Raw genomic sequence first — 11,509 nt, 5'->3', positions numbered from 1 at the left:
ATTATGTTTCTAATTCATACATTTAACCCAAAGTACATTACCATATATGTACGGTTGAAAAGTAGAATGCTATATGGTTTACACGTGCTAAAAATTAAAGTACATTGATAACAAATAAACCTTCATAAGGTAGGATGATAATATAAATAAGCATAAATATGTTTCTAATTTATATTATATTATATTGATGTAAAGGTCTTCATCTAATTTTTTTGTGTTCACCCAAGAAAAAGTCATTGGTGTCGACGATCATCCGTTGGCCATAACTAATCCACCACTTCATTTTTTCATTCATAACTTTCTCATTTGCATGCATAATTGATGGGTTTTGATACAAAATATAAGTTTGTTTTTCATAAAAACCGGTCAATGGAAGCGTTAAAAAACATGTTTATTTTTAGTTTATAACAAAACCCAACCATCAAGGATCCATTTATAGAGTTTAGAATGAAATAAAAACAACCAAAGAGTGTTTTAAAATAAAAAAATTTGAAGCCTTTGAACCCACTTGGTTTTGGGGTGTTGATGAACATAGCAAAAATTCAAGAGTAGAATTTCTCTATGTGTATCCACCATGAAGAGTAAGACACTTGGAATGCTATTTCTTTCTTGTATTCTTGAGTGTCTTAAGCCTTTAAGTGCTTAACTCAAATAAGAACTAAAAGAGTCAGCTCAAGAGGGATTCTAATCTTGCAACAATCTTCAAAAAGACAACAAGAAGATGGAGAGAATGAGGTTTTGGCAATGAGAAGAAACAAAGAGAATTCACTAGAAAAACTAGCTTCAAACTCATTAATAACACCTCTTTAAAAACTCATGCAAAAGCAAAAGCAACCCCATATTATAGTCTAAAGTAATGACCTTAATTTAGAGGCATGGGGGACAAGGGAGGGAGGTTGACAAGCAACCTCCCATACCCTCACCTAGTTTCGGCCATACCCTTCGAAAGAGAAGGATTCTTTTATTTTTTATAAACTCAAAGTTTATAAAATATAAACTTTTCTTTAGGTAAATGACAAAAGAATCCAACTAGTCCAAAAGGTTGTGCATGACTTATTAATTCATACCATATGAAATAATAACTAGTTATAGTCTTTTATAATTATTATTTTTACAAAACAATAATTATTCCCTAATTAAAATACAAGAATTGATATTGTTTTCCAATAATCATATTAATAATAAATATACAAAATGTGCCAACTTGATAAAGGTGTGACCCTATAGGATCATATATTATTAGAAATGTCACTCAATAATGATTATTGGGCATATAGATTCAAAATCTCCCACTTGCACAAGATTCATTACAGACTGACATAGACAGTAGATGACGTCTAGCAACAAGCTACTGCCTCTAACAACATATGAAGGGTTCCATCTCATCAAAAACCAATTCCAGAACTCACGTCCTTGGTTGCTAGGTTTGTTTGTGAGTCATTAGAGGCGCGCCACTTGTGGCACTTGCTACCAAAGGTTTTCAAGGAGGAATTCAAGATTGTTTACAACAACAATCTTAAAGGTTAGTTTTCTTATTCTTATAAGTTAATTAGTTCATATGAAAAATTTTATAACCTAGGGTTCATAGTATGTTGCTATACTTGAAAGACATATATCCAACTAGGTTGCACGTGCCCTAATTTATTTGAATTGTTTGAATAATTTTCCGCTTAGTGCATTGTATTGTAACCTCTAAAACCCATAAGTGGTATCAGAGACATGGGTTGTCTTTCATTTATTTGCACATTGGTGAATCGAAAAGAAACCTGTTTTGATTTAATCGCAGCTTTCGACGTGAGCATAGTGGCTCACGACGTGAGTTCAGTATAATGTGAATATGTTTGCTGATTATTCAGGTCTCACGATGTGAGCTCAATCAGATCCGAAAATCTGGACCAAATATGCCATATTTAATTTCTTGGATGATTATCTGCTATATTTAATTGCCAAACCCGATTTTTCCATATATATCATGATGATTTGAATGCCTTGAAATTAGGAAACAAATATTTGACTTGATTGATTATTTGGTGTTTAATATAATTGATTTTTTAAGTGTTTAAATAATTAATTTGATTTTTAATTGGACTTGATAATTAATGTCAAATATTATTGGGTTGTTTTGGATTTAAATTAAAAAAGTTTAATTTTTAAAATTTAAAATGTAAACCTTAAAGTATATCTTATGGATGTTTTTAATAATTTAATTAAATGATTAATTAAAGGATAATTAATAAATTCATATATGGTTTAAATTTAATTAAATTAAAAGTTTAATTTATTAAAAGATTAAACCCTTGTTATTTTAAAATGTTTTAAAATGCACCTTATACTATGTATATAAAATTAAAAGCTTAATATATATATATATATATATACACTTGTATATATATATATATATATATATATATATATATATATATATATATGTATATATATATATATATATATATATATATATATATATATATATATATATATATATATATATACAAGTATAAGAAAATGTCAGTCGACCCGCTACTATGCCTCATTCACGAAGCCATACTATAAGGGGAGTTTAAGGAAACAACCTATAAAATAAACGTCATTGGGTATCCATTCTTACCCACCGCTCTCTTGTATGGTGGATGGTCGTTAGCCAAACGGGTTCGATAGGACAATCAATCCTCATTAAAAGTATAATGATAAAATTAACTAAACTATTTTATAAAATCCCATGAAATTGCACATTGTACCTTATTAGTCGTTAGTGGAGCGTGTGTGGTTAACCGACACACTAATATGGGACTAATATTGTTGGCAATGGGTGTCTCGTAAATTATCATTGATCAATGGAGCGTGTGTGGCTAACCGACACATTAATTAGATGATAAATGAAATCGAGAGTACCAAGCTAATTTGCATGGTTATTCACACATTGTTTGTGATCCTCGGTATCACAGTCACAGATGGAAAGGGCATAATCGAGATTAAACATGACATTGAATAGTTCAATGAATCTCAAAAGATCTAGGAATTTCATTTAAAACCTAATTCGTTCAAATTTCGTTTTTTTCATGGTGAAATTGGTAAATCGTCATTTACCTACCTTTAAATAATTTGCAATTGGATTACGACATCCCTCTTTTGAATTGTGAATTATTTAGTTGGATCCTAGCCTTAATTTATATTTTGGGTTAATAATTAAGGATTGAAATCAACTAACTTGAATTCTCGTATCTCCCTTTTTAAGATGTCAAGTCCAGACAACAATAGTCTTCCTCGTTTTTCTGGAAATGTTTTTCCTCTATCTGAAGATGATCTTCCACATGTTGATCAAGGTAAAAGAATGTTCCATTCTTCAAGAAATGGTGGAACTAGAAATCATGCTCCTCCAACTCTTCCTCCACCTCCTCCAGCGACTCTCCCTAAGTCATGTCTTCTACAAATTGAAACGTACGAAACTACTCAAGCCCTATTGGCATATAAACATCAAGATGGAAAGTCTGTATGTGCGCATGGTCCGAAAATAAAATCGCACATTGACAAATTGGGGATGTTGGGTGTCGTTTTCCCAAGGGAGCTGACCATTGACTTGGTTCTAGTTTCGCTTCCTGAATCATATAATCAGTTCATCAAAGACTACTATATGAGGGACCACGACGTGACCCTAATTGATCTAACATATATTTTGATTGCTACTGAAGCAGAAATTCTTAAGAGCACAAGTCAAGAAAATATGTTTGAAAGATTTGTCTCCCAAATTTCCATGGACATTGATGATGGCAACATTGATAGTCCAGAAAAGGTTTCTCTTCATAATGGAAAGGGATCGACCAAGGTCAAATCGTTTGATCATATGGTAGATTCTGAGATAGTTCCATGTGCTGATCTTGAAGAGTCCATATGTTTCTATTTCCAATTGAAGGGACATTGGAGGCGAAGCTACCCATACTACCTGAAAGATCTTAAAGAGAGTAAAGTCAAGTCGTGTGACTCTACTTCAGGTACATCCACTATCTAAATACATTAAGTTCCTATTCATAGATTCTTAATACACGATGTGATAGTAACATTTTGATGTTTTGCAGGATCTAAAAGAAAGAAGGAAGCTTAAGAAGAGTAAGCTGATTCTGATCGTGAGAGATGGATTTCGGTCGCATAGTTCGATGGTCATAGATGCTTAGGAAATATCTAGAAACATAGTTTTCATATATTGTAAGGACAAAATCTTTTCGGCTCATTATCAATAAAGTGGATTTTTGTTTTTATCTGGTTTACTTTATGTTTCCTTACAATGGCATTTATGAAAATTGGTGGTTACATTTCTATTATTAGCAATGTTAAATGTTGATTGTTTCTTAATTATATCGTTTGTGGTAATGTCATGATTAACCAAGTAAAATGGAATTCTCATCACCCAAGTTTCAGCTGGATATAAACTTGGAGTCATACAATTCGAATTGTGTGATATATGAGAATCTTGATCTTTGGAAGATTAAGACTAATTCATTGATCACATGTTTTATGTGAGTCAAAGTGAAGGACATGTTTTATGTTTTATGTGAGAATCTTGATCTTTGGAAGATTAAGACTAATGCACTGGTCAGATCCACCACAAAGGACGATAAGTCTATTCGTCATGATTTACTGGTGGTTCGGTAAATATGGTTATGCTTATAAGATTAAGTGTAATTCTGATTTTTTGAAAAGTTTCAATGAGTGGCAGAACGAATATGGAGAATCTATTAGGCAGAAAGATAAAGGTTTCTCCAATCTGAAAGGAAATGAGAGTACTTTGGTATCGTGTTTTATGATCATCTTAATGATTATGGAACCATGTCACAATTGATCCTCGAAGAACATATTAGTGCAATTGTTTGACTAAGAAGAGGAATCAAATATTGTTGAAATAGTTTAATCGAGAGATGAGTCATACTTCGTATCAAATCAAGTTTTAGAGTTATACTCTAGTAACTACGAATCGTATTTTGAAACTTATTTCATACTAAGTAGGTTTATAACACCTCAAGAAATGTGGAGTAATAATGTTTTCTTACTCTAGCATATTTGGAATTGGTAGTTGTAATGTTTTGCTTAAAACAAATATGGACTAAGACCAATTCCATGAGATGTTTTCTTGTCGAGAATCCACACTAACTTTTGAATATTTGTTTTTGCTTGTCAAAGTATGTTCCTTAACAGAAAAACTTAAATGTCAAGAAGTTATTGGGAGTCTTATTGATCTTGAAAAGTTTCAAGAGTCAATCAAGAATAAACCTTTTAGTTATCACTAGCACACGACCTGAGGTTGATAACCTATCATGTTCAATTGACACATTCTTGTTTCTGTGCACCTTCCAGTTGAGTTGGAAAAGCTTATGAGTTCTATGGTTCTCATTTGACTACATAAAGGCAGAGCACATTGGTCAGTGATAGTACATTATCAATATGAGCAAGTTGCTTGACAACATGGAAGTGTTGGTAGGCTCTAGTGCTACCATAAGGCAAGAAATGAAGAACAAGCAAGTTCAGTCCATGAAAGGAAACTAAAATTGATTTTGGGTTTTTCCTCAACCTTGTCTTATGATTGCAGGTTGAAAGTGGAAGATTCCCATGGATGGGAACACATACACCATAAAATCTAAGTGGCAAAAGGTTTCGCTCTAATTCATGAAAATGACGATAAGGAAACACTTTCGCTAGTAGATTTTAAATCTGATTAATATCATTAAGGTTACTGATTGTGATAATTACATTCTCAAATTCACAATATGATTACGGCATCCCTTTTCATAGTTCGAATTGTGAGAAATGGCAAGAAATAGTTTGAACGTTCAGGACTTATAACTATAAGTTCTGAAAGGGTTTAAACACTCACATATGCTATCTGATGAAGGTGTATGAGCTTGAGAAGTCCAAATGACGACTTATCAAAGCACTACGTATCAGAAATCTAAACTTTAGTAAGGAAGTCAAGGGCATTGATTTCTAGAAGTCCAGCTTGATTTCTGGGTACATGTCAAAGCTAGTGGGAGCATAATTGTTATGAAGATAGAAGCATAATTGTTATGCTAGTAGGAGCATAATTGTTATGCTAAGTGTTGCAAGTTGGCAATACTATTTATAGGAAACAAAGTTTTCAATTTGCAAGTTGCAAAGTTTGGAAATTGTTTCGCTATAATAAGATTTGAGGGAGAGGGCACTCATACTTCAGTTCAAATCTAAAAGTTTAGATTGAAAGATTTAATGGAACTTAGTCTTAGACATATATGAATATCATTTTGAAATGATTCAACATAGGAAATTCGATATATGGAAATATTATAGTAAGGGACTGATCAGATATTATGTCTTTATGTAAGACATTATGTATCGAATCCCACATGCTTCAGATATAGGATTGATTACATATGCTACACTATTCACATGTTCTAATTTTTCTGAATGCCTAGGGCATTGAAAAGGAAAAAGGACTAGAACAGAATGTGACTAAAGTTGTTAAACAACTGTCAAGAACAATCTGAGGCTTACCTGAAAATTGGTTGCTTGTGGACAGTTGGAAGTATCATATTGTTTGGAAGGACCATATTGACATGTTTTGGATTAAGGTGACTCTTGTTCAGAATTGATGGTCATATGGGAATATGGAAAGTTTTCCATAATGGGAGTTGTTGATTATAATCTACATGTGAGCGAGGAACTTTAATGCAAGGAAGATATTCAAGGAAGGTACCTTGAATTTGAGACTTTGTCACCATGGAATTGTTTTAAGTAACAAATTTTCAATGGAACATTTTGTGATATCATTGGCAAAGTCTTTGTGACTTTGAAGCCTTAACATCACAAAAGGATATTGCATGTAAGGTTGAACTCTAAATCATTTAGTAGTAACAACAATTTAAAATTGTGAAATGAGCATCATTGGAATAATATCCAATTGATCTGTTAACAAAGGAAGGACCATAGAGAAACATAGTATGGATGTTTAGAACATGGCGTGAATGATGTTTAATTCAAGTATTTAGTTGATTAATCGAAACATTATACAATTAATAAAGTCTTAATATGGTGATTAAATAATAAGTGTCTTAATTTTTTAGACCATAGCTAATTAGGTTATTATTGTTTTTCACTTAGCATGTTTTACTTCCCGAATAATTAGATTATTCAAACATCCATAGTCGATCATAGTTTTGGAAGTAAGTAGTGAATTAAGACTGTCATGAATCAGACTGTAGATTGTCTAAGGGGTTAGACATAGCAATGGATTGCTGCAGTGTTCATGAGTACTTTTGAAATGGTGATTTTAAGTATTGGATAAACCCATGCTCAAAGAATTACTTCATGGATTTTATCACGAGTAGTTTTGAGACGATAATATCTTATATTCTTGAAACGGAGATATATGAGTTGTTGTTTACAAGTCAGTTGTGCATTGATAATACGTAAACGTATCAGTAACTTGATGTTATAAAACGTATTGTTGTGCGGATTTAATGAGTGAATAGTGCAAGCTTATAAGTCGAAGTTTATCCGTTCCTTTTGCCCTAACGGGAAAAGCGATATCTGTGGGTCCCTCAATGATTTGATGATGACATCTAAAGCGCTTGGCCAAGCCTGGACTGAGTTGATGTGTTCAATTAGTAGTCGGATATCAGTCGTCATAAATCAGAAATCGGGAAACAAATCTTGGACAGAGAGAATGATTATAATCCATGTCTCATGTCCATACGATATCTTGTAGAACAGATGAATATTTGATCACTTATCTAAGGACACGTCACTGACTGGGTCAGAGTTCGACAACGACTTTTGGTAGCTACAATTTGTTGATCAATTTGGTAGTTTTTTTTTTTCAATTATACATTATACTTTAAATGACGAAATGAATTATATCATCTTACTTTTTATTTTTTTAATTATAGCATTAAATGACATTACGATTTATAGCATCTTATTTTTTTGTTTTTAATTATATCATTATTGTTTTGAGGTTTGCCTAATTAAGTCATAAAAAATTAAGACATCCTACATACATACATTCTTATTGCATACAAATACACATACATCCATCATACATACACACATATATACAATATATACAAATACACATATGCATACATTATACACACATAAATTTTTGATTGCATACAAATACACATATACACAATACACATACATCCATCATACATATATACATATATAAAATACATACAAATACACATATGCATACATTTATACACACATACATTATTGCATACCAAATACACATAAACATAAACAAAATACACTTATAAACATATTCACTGTTGGATTAAACAAAATTACATACCAAATACCATATGTTTGCATACCATCAAATTTTGCAATAATCGTTAGATTTCTTATCATAACCTTGAATATGACCAAAATAATTCTATAATTGAAATGATAAACTAATATCATAAAAGTTTTAGCTCAAATACCATCTGTTTACATACAAAATACCATCTATTTGCATACCAAAAAGAATCACTAACCTGAAATCGAAAGCAGAAGCACCTATGGTGGTGTTTTCACTAGAAAAAGCTGCAATGGTGGTGGCCTCGCCGAAGCAACAACAACAATGGTTGTTTGTTGATTTCTTGATCACAAAAAATTATTTTAGAATGGACACACTTCAGAGGCGAAAAATTGACAGGTGGGAAGAGAAATTACATACCGTCGGCGGTTTTGTGGTCGAAGGGTCGCCGGGAACACACCTAATCGTTGGAAAATGCCCCAAAATCGCTATATAAACACCCCGGTGGTGTTCCTGTCGGTTGGAGGTGGTAATCAGTTGCTGAACGGCATAACGTTGACATGGATGAAATCGACTTAAGCTATTACCGGCGACAGAGAGCAACAACAGCAACAATCGATGGTAAATGGAGGGAACATTTCACAGTCAACCTTTTTAGTGTATTAGCGGCGACACAGTCGCCGTTATTAATGTCGTCAATAATAACCTTGTACGATGCACCCACCGCCCATCACCAATACCCTTCACCATCACCCGCCTCCACCACCTATCACCACCACCCACCTTCATCCCCACCACCACCACCACCGACCATCACCAGTACCCGCTACCATCACCTCCACCCACCACCCACAAAAACCACCGACCACCGACAACCACCACTCATCAGCATCACCCACCTTCACCACCCATCACAACCACCCGCCACCACCACCCCACCCATCACCCACCAAAACCACCATACACCATCACCACCCTCACCACCAACTACCACCCACCCAACCACCTCCACCACGTATCACCATCACCCGTCTCCACCACCCATCACCACCACTCGCCACTGCCACCTACCACTAACTTTAATCACTACCCCACATGTCACCCCCACCACCCTTCACCACCACCACCAGTGATTATGTGTATTTAATCATATATGAGTTATATGGACAATATTCTTTTTTGTCCATAGAAAATCATGTGATTAGATACATATAATCACATGTGATTAGATATATTTAATCAAATGTGATTAGATATATTTAATCACATATTTCATTATCGCGTTCTCGATTCAATAATTATTTCTTGTCAACTTTAATTATATGTGATTAGATACATATAATCACATGCGATTATATGTATCCAGTCACATATGATTTATATGAGCAATATTCATTTTTCAGTTTTCGTTTCAATAATTTTTCTCATATGTTTAATCACATGTTATTATAAGTATTTAATCACATATGATTAATGTGGACATAAATTTGTTTTAATGTTCTTGATTCAATAGTTGTTCTCGTGTATATTATTATATGTGACTATATATATATTTCATCACTTATGATTTATTGAATGAAGAACGTGAAAACAAATATTTTTCACATAAATCGTATGTGATTAAATACACGAGACCAATTTATTGAATTAAAAACGCAAAAATGAATATTGTCCACATAAATTATATGTTATTAAATACATATAATCACATGTGATTATATGTACCTAATCACATATGATTTATGTGGACAAGATTCATTATTTTTTTCTCAATTCAATAGTTGTACTTATGTACTTAATCACATGTTATTATATGTATCAAATCACATATGATTTATGTTGATAATATTCGTTTTCGCATTTTTGATTAAATATTTTTTCTTATGTATTTAATCATATGTGATTGTATGTATTTAATCACATATGATTAATGTGGAAAAAGAAAAACTATTGAATCGAAAACGCAAAAATGAATCTTGTGCACAGAAATCATATGTGACTGACTAAATGTACAAGAACAACTATTGAATGAGAATGTGAAAACGAATATTGTCCATATAAATCATATCTGATTAGATACATATAATCTCATTAATTAAATACACAAGAACAACAACTGAATCGAGAACACGAAAATGAATATTTTCCACATAAATTCTATGTGATTAGATACATATAATCACATGTGATTATATGCATTTAATCACATATGATATATGTGGACAATATTTATCTTTGTGTTCTCGATTCAAAAGTTGTTCTCGTGTATATAATCATATGTGATTATATGTATCTAATTATATATGATTTATGTGGACAATATTCTTTTTGGTGTTCTCCATTCAATAGTTGTTTTCGTGTATTTAATCACATGTGATTATACGTATCTAATCACATATGATTTATGTGAATAAGATTCATATTCGCATTCTCAATTCAATAGTTGTTATCATTTATTTAATCTAGTTGTTATCATGTATTTTATCATATGTCATTTTATGTATTTAATCACATACGATTAATATGGACAAGGAACAACTATTGAATCGAAAACACAAAAATGAATCTTGTGCATATAAGTCATATGTGATTAGATCATATAATCACATGTGATTTAATATACGAGAACAATTAACAAATCAAGAACACGGAAATGAATCTTGTCTGTTTGTCTCATTATAGAACAAACTACATTCTATCTTTCCTCGTTCACTCTACTGGATTAGGGTATCCGTGAACAATAATATAAAACAAGTAATGCCTACATAATAGGAGAGTTAGTGTAACTCACCTCCTTGAAATTTAAAATTAGCTAGCATGATCAAGATGGATCCTTTACATTCCGAGAACCTACATAAAAATTATAACATTATTTAGCTTGTTCTTTGTTGTATTAATCTAATAAAACTTATGTACATATTTCCTTATTTTCTCTTTGGTTGTAGTACGTTGTCCGGGATATGTTTTCTTACGTTTCAACCCATTATTAAATTTTGATAAAATTAAAGTTCCCCCTTTTATCTTTTCAGAAATATAAAGATCTCATTATAATGATTTTTGGTTTATTTTTATATGTGGGAAACTATACATCCATATCTAACTATAGTCTTTGGAATTTTGGCATTTGGAGCTCTTATGAATTTATTATGATTTTTTGAAGATAATGCATGAAATATGTGACAGCATGGACCAGCCTGAGAATATTGCCAATTTTACCCCTCAAAGAGTTGGAATTTCGAATTG

The sequence above is a fragment of the Lactuca virosa genome, chromosome 8 (genome assembly GCF_052849685.1).
Source record: "Lactuca virosa cultivar CGN04683 chromosome 8, Lactuca_virosa_CGN04683_v6, whole genome shotgun sequence".
NCBI lineage: Eukaryota > Viridiplantae > Streptophyta > Magnoliopsida > Asterales > Asteraceae > Lactuca > Lactuca virosa.
This window is presented reverse-complemented; position numbering follows the sequence as displayed.